We start from the raw sequence: 6,061 nt of genomic DNA, 5'->3' as shown, positions 1-6,061 counted from the left end.
GAACAGGCGATGCTGCGCGTGCCAGATGACATGGTTCCGTGTGCCACTTTGAGCATGCGTCCCATACGTTCGCCATCACAGGTCTAGCAGTTGTGTACAATGGGGAAGCCTTCTTCAGCTTCCCACCTGGGTGTTAAATTTATCTTGCTTGCAAATTTCATCACTTTATTCAATTGTAATCTTTAAAAAATATCTTCTCCGAGAGATTAAAATTATTATATGGCTAAACCCTTAAGTGGAACGCCTTCTCCCACTTATTTATCCTCTGACAACTTTGTATTCTAATTTCCTACTTGATCTTACATACCAACAAAATATACCTTAACCTGGCTTCCTCTAGATGGGCAGGAATACAGATTCCATCATTCATACTTAAGACCACTAACTGGCAACTAGTTATTGTAGTCCAACACATCTATGGAGCCCTGGAGTGGCTGCTATGCAAACCTATCTGGGAATAAATCCCAGTGATTTTATTTCTGATGTAGATGTCCATGACATTTGGTATAAAGAAAACGAGAGAGGGCAGAAACGTCACTTATAGTGACTTTGACAATCACATTATTCTTTTTGGCTGTGATTTGCAACATCATTTTAGTCACTGCTGTTTTCTCTCCAGAATGGTAAGAGCAAATGAGTAGCTTGTGATATTTATTATTCATGAACTGAATCTCACCATATGCAATTAATAATATATTAGCTAAGAAGATGACAAAAACATGAGCAATTACTGCCTATTAATGCTGCATCTGTCATTCAATGCAAGGAAAATGCATTCAAATATTTCTGAACTGTACTCACTTTTAATAAACACCCTAATAAATCTCATCGCCTAGTATACCATTGCTTTCAAGGCAAGCTACAAGCTACTACCATCCCAAGCAATTTTTTAAAATTAAGGCTTGACTGAAATGAAATCATTTGATTTAATTTCATTCAAATCAATTCATGTAAAAGGAAATCATAAGATTTTAAAAACAGAGTCATAATCTCTCAAGTGCTCTGGGTGAGTTCTAGCCACAATAATAACACATTAATAAGAAGTTGTAAGATAAACTATTTGTTAGCATCCAGAATTAATTTGACTCTTTAGGATCAGGGAACGTAACCTACATCCTAGGAGCAAACATGATTTTTTCCCATGATTTTTTAATAGCTTTCAACCCTATCATCAGCAGATCTCTGTACTTTAATCGGGGGTCCCCAACTCCTGAGCCACAGCCCACTACCAGGCCTTGAGCCATTTGGAACAGGGCTGTGGCAGTGGCGGGTGAGCGTATGTGCACATCCTCATATGTGAGAGCAGTGGGTGAGGATGTGTGCATGCTCCATTTGCACCGTGTGCACCTCTCATGCAAATTAAGCTGTGCGTACATTTGCCCGCCATTCACGTAGAATCATCTTCTCTTTCCTCCCCCACTTCACTGATCCACAAAGCCGGAAAGGTTGGGAAACTTTGCTTTAAATGAATAAAACTGAATCCTAATATTAGATGTTATAGAACAGCAGTCATCAACTGGTGGTCCATGGATCACTGGTGGTCCGGGAGAAAACTTTGGTGGCAGAAAAATTATTTGCATTTTTTAATATTGCACTAAATCAGGGGTCCTCAAACTACGGCCCCTGGGCTGGATACGTGCAATGAACGTTTGCGTTGCTGTGGAGAGTCTCCCCCTTCGTGGTCTTTTTGTGTGAGTCGGAGTGGGGCAGAAATTCCAACTTGGGGTCTGCTTCAGCCTCCTGGGGCGGGGCTTTGAACAAAGGCTGGAGGGAAGTGCCACTGGTGGCGAAGAGCCAGAGGGCCTTGTTCCAGTGGGACTGCATCATGGCCTGGAACTGGCTGACCATCTCAGCCCGCTGAGCCTCCAGGCTCTGGTACCTGGCCTTGCACTCCCGCAGGTCTTCCCTCTGCTTGGAAAGCCTATGCTCCTAGTCCTCAGTGAGGTGCTTCTGCTAAGCCTCCTTCTCGGTCAGATCCAATTTGAACTGAGCTGTTTTGCCAACTCTTTCTCATGGTGGCTGCTTAGCTCCATTAATTGCTTCTTGTTGGGGCACTAAGGAGCCTGGGTGGGCAGGCGAGGAGGGGCTGGGAGAGGAGGGGCGAGTTGAGGCTGGCGAGGTGCCCCTCAACGTGAGTGATGAGTTGACCACACCCAGTCACATGACCACCTAGCCACGCCCACCCAGCAGATCATATTAGTGGTCTGTGGGATTTAAAATTATGAATTTAGTGGTCCCTAAGGTCCGAAAGGTTGGTGACCCCTGTCATACAATGCAGGTCAGAGAGAACCAATGGACTCTTTCCCTTTCTGTGAACATGTAGTTGACCAGAGTAAAATGGAACACAAGATTATATGGACCTATAATTTGATATATCACAGATCGTAGTATCTCATTTACCTTATATTGTTAAAATTATGTTTTAAAATGTTTTAAAATTATCATAGATCCTTCTCCTTTTCAAAAAGATTTTAGCAGAGAGATTCCATGTGGTTTTTGTGCAATGTACACGATCTACTGCTAAACCAAAGCTTCATCTGTCTCTCTCACAATGCCATAATGTAGTAGCTCTGTAATTTGCAAGCAAGTGCACAATTTGTAAGCAGCTTTATAGTAGGGATGAGCAATCTATACTAGTCCCAAGACAATCAATGTCTCTTATTCAATTTCATGGAGCATCAGCTTGGAAGCTGCTGAAGCCATGCTTCCTATTCATTCATTATTTATCATTAACCATATTTTAAAAATTAGTCAAGTAGAGCAGTGATAAAGTACACAGATATCTTATAGATATCCCTGACTCCCCAGTTTATGCCCCAGGAAAGATGCCCCACAAATTAAAAGTAGGTTTTGCACCAGTTGTGGGTTTCAAATTTTTTTACTACTGGTGCTGTGGGTGTGGCTTGGTGGGCGTGACATGGCTTGGAAGGCATGGCAGAGGAAGGTTACTGCAAAATCCCCATTCCCACCCCACTCCAGGGGAAGGATACTGTAAAATCTCCATTCCCATCCCACTCCAGGGGAAAGATACTATAAAATCTCCATTCCCGCACCACTCCAGGTGAAGGTTACTGCAAAATCCCCATTTCCTCCCGATCAGCTGGAACTTGGGAGACAGAGACTAGATGGGGGCGGAGCCAGTCAGAATTTTTACTACCAGTTCTCCGAACTAATCAAAATTTCCACTATCAGTTCTCCAGAACTGGTCAGAACCTGCTGAAACCCACCTCTGTTTTGCACACTGTAAAAGTCACGTTGAACTAAGAATTAAGTTGAACTTAAGAATTAAGAACATGGGAGAGCCAAGTATTTCTGTTCTATAGAAGTTTTTTTTCCCTAGTTGATAAAATTACAATCATCAGCAGAACTCATTGCACGATTATTCCTCAGTGGAGCATTGTGAAGCTCCTAAGCCATCAGTGTTTAAGCATATGAGCACATAGCAGAACAGCATAAAATAAATAGATATAATATAATTTGGGACAATTAAAGTCAGCTAAGTTAAGCAATCATTACTATCTTGGGAATTATGAATTATTACCATTTCAAATTTCAAATCAATATTCTTCAGGGAAGGCATTATTCAAAAGGTATTTTGGTGTACAGGCTCTCTTGAGTTAGCCTTCCCAGAATTGTTTCACAGAATAAACAGGGTGGTTTGATTTTGCCCTGTTGGTAAATATAATGATCTCAAAAAAAGAAAAGAAAAGAAAATCACAATACTGCATTTTTTAATTGTTTTAAAGAATACCAACTTTTTGTTTTTACTCTTTTTTGCACTCATGGTCAAAATATGGCCAGCTTGCACTTTAGTCAGCTTAAGAAAAGTCAGTGCTAGCAAATTTGAGAACTCAAGCTGAAAGGTTAATTAAACAAGAACTTCAGCTTGCTTTTGCTGTTCACTGCAAGAAATGTAACAGAGATCCACACACAACAGATTTGGTCCCAGATTGGAGCAACTATTATGAATAATACATCAATAAAAAAGGAAGGCAATTCCATTTTCCACATGGAAATCACCAAGTGTAGGCCCTTTCTCCCACCTCTATTCCAGAGAAATCTGGAGTGCCTTTCCTGGTTATTTGGGAACTGGTTGACCCAAGGAGTTCTGTGCAATTCTTTCTGCCCAGTTGCTGTTTTTCTTCCAATAAATGTGGTGCCATGGAGTCTTCCACCTGGATGCAAAGGACAAAGATTGTTGGGTATCTGCAGATCCTCAGTCATCCAGATCATGGTTGTCCCAAAGGTGCTTTTTCAAAAGGCAACTGGACTTTGTTTTTTCCTTGAAGATGTTTTACATCTCATTCAAGAAGCTTCTTCAGTTCTGACTGAATGGTGGATAATGGAAGGTTTTATATTCCTTGCAGTCATCTGGTCATTAGCACTCTGAGAGTCATTGAGGCCACTTGAAGGTTTATCTGTACTCTCAGGATCACCTGAATAGTGCAAATGAGTATGGAACTTTCTTGGAACTGCTGAAGGACTGTGTTATAAACAGAAGATAGGTAGTATTGTGTTCCTTCCCCTCTGTTGAGACAGGGCTCTTTAATTTTTAGGTAGAGGACCTCTTTGACCCCTCTTTCATTCTGGAAGTCCTCTCTGTCCAGAATGTGAACTTTGCTGTCTTCAAAAAAGTGACCTTTGTTCTTCCGTTTAACATTTTTATTGAGTTATTAAATAAAATAAGATACAAAATACGGAAGTAAATAGGAAAATGGTGGGGAGGAATAGGGAGAAGAAAAGTGAGGAAAGATAAGGGGGAAAAAAACATTGACTTCCTACTGTTCAGTAAAATAAGGCATTAACATCAAATCATAACTTTTTGTTTTTTCATGAGTGACCTTTGTTTTTCAAATGCAGATGGACTGCTGAATCTTGTCTTGATGGGTTTCTTCTCCTGTGTTGTGCCATGGCTTCATGAAGTGGTTGTTTTGTTTCTCCAATGTATAGATCTGCACGTCTCACCACATTGTACTGCATATATCACATTGCTTAGTTTGTGTCTGGGTGTTTTGTAGTGGAAAAGCTTCTGCCTTAGTGTATTTTTGAGTTTAACGTGGGCATATATGTTAGGTTAGGTGCTTGCTTTCTCTGATACACTGCCCCCTCCCCAAACCAAGAAAAAAATAAAAGGAGAAAATATATCCAATGGTATTCTGGATCATTTTCTTAAAACCTAACCCTGAAAACTTTATTAACTTTGATCATGGCATAATGTCCTCCTGGACTGTTCCATTCCCATTTTTTTAAAAGAGCTTGATTTTTTTTAGTTCCACAAGAAATGATCCCTCTGTTCCCATCTCCATACAAATAAAATCCCTTCTTCTTACATGCCTCAACAGTTAAACCAGGGGTGAAATCCAGCAGGTTCTGACAGGTTCTGGAGAATCGGTAGCGGAAATTTTGAGTAGTTCAGAGAACTGGCAAATACCACCTCTGGCTGGCCCCAAAATGGAGATTTTGCAGTATCCATCCTTTGCCACACACATCAAGCCATGCCCACCAAGCCAAGCCACGCCCAAGCCACGCCCACAGAACCGGTAGTAAAAAAAAATTGGATTTCACCACTGAGTTAAACCCTCTAGCTTTACCTTTTTTCTTTGTCCTTCTCAAACATATCAATTTTGCCATTTTCAGTTCTGATTTTTCTTTTCTTTCCTTAAAATATTATCTTCCTTCTTTTTCCTCTCAGGTCTCAACATTCTGGTTATTAGAAGGCTGCCTGTCAATAGGAACTCCAGAAGCCTAACCAGCATTTCTCCTTGAAGAATTAAGTGTCTCTTAGGCACTTGCCCTGGGTTGGATCTTATCTACAGCATTTTATTTGATGGATTGATTCCTCCCTCCTTTTTAAAATGCTGCTATTCAAGACGTTCATAACAGAACCCAATGTCTTACCAAGAAAGGAGAGAAAAATGAAAGGAGAAAATTAGTTCCACCTAGAAGCGGAAGCTATAAAGTGGAAAACCAAAATTATTTTCTTCTTTTTAATACATCTTGTTTTCGGTCAAAATAGAATAGAATAGAATAGAATAGAATTTTATTGGCCAAGTGTGATTGG

Source organism: Ahaetulla prasina, chromosome 1, assembly GCF_028640845.1.
Source record: "Ahaetulla prasina isolate Xishuangbanna chromosome 1, ASM2864084v1, whole genome shotgun sequence".
In the NCBI taxonomy this organism is placed as follows: Eukaryota; Metazoa; Chordata; class Lepidosauria; order Squamata; family Colubridae; genus Ahaetulla; species Ahaetulla prasina.
The sequence above is the reverse complement of the archived record's forward strand: the minus strand, read 5'-3'. Positions refer to the sequence as shown.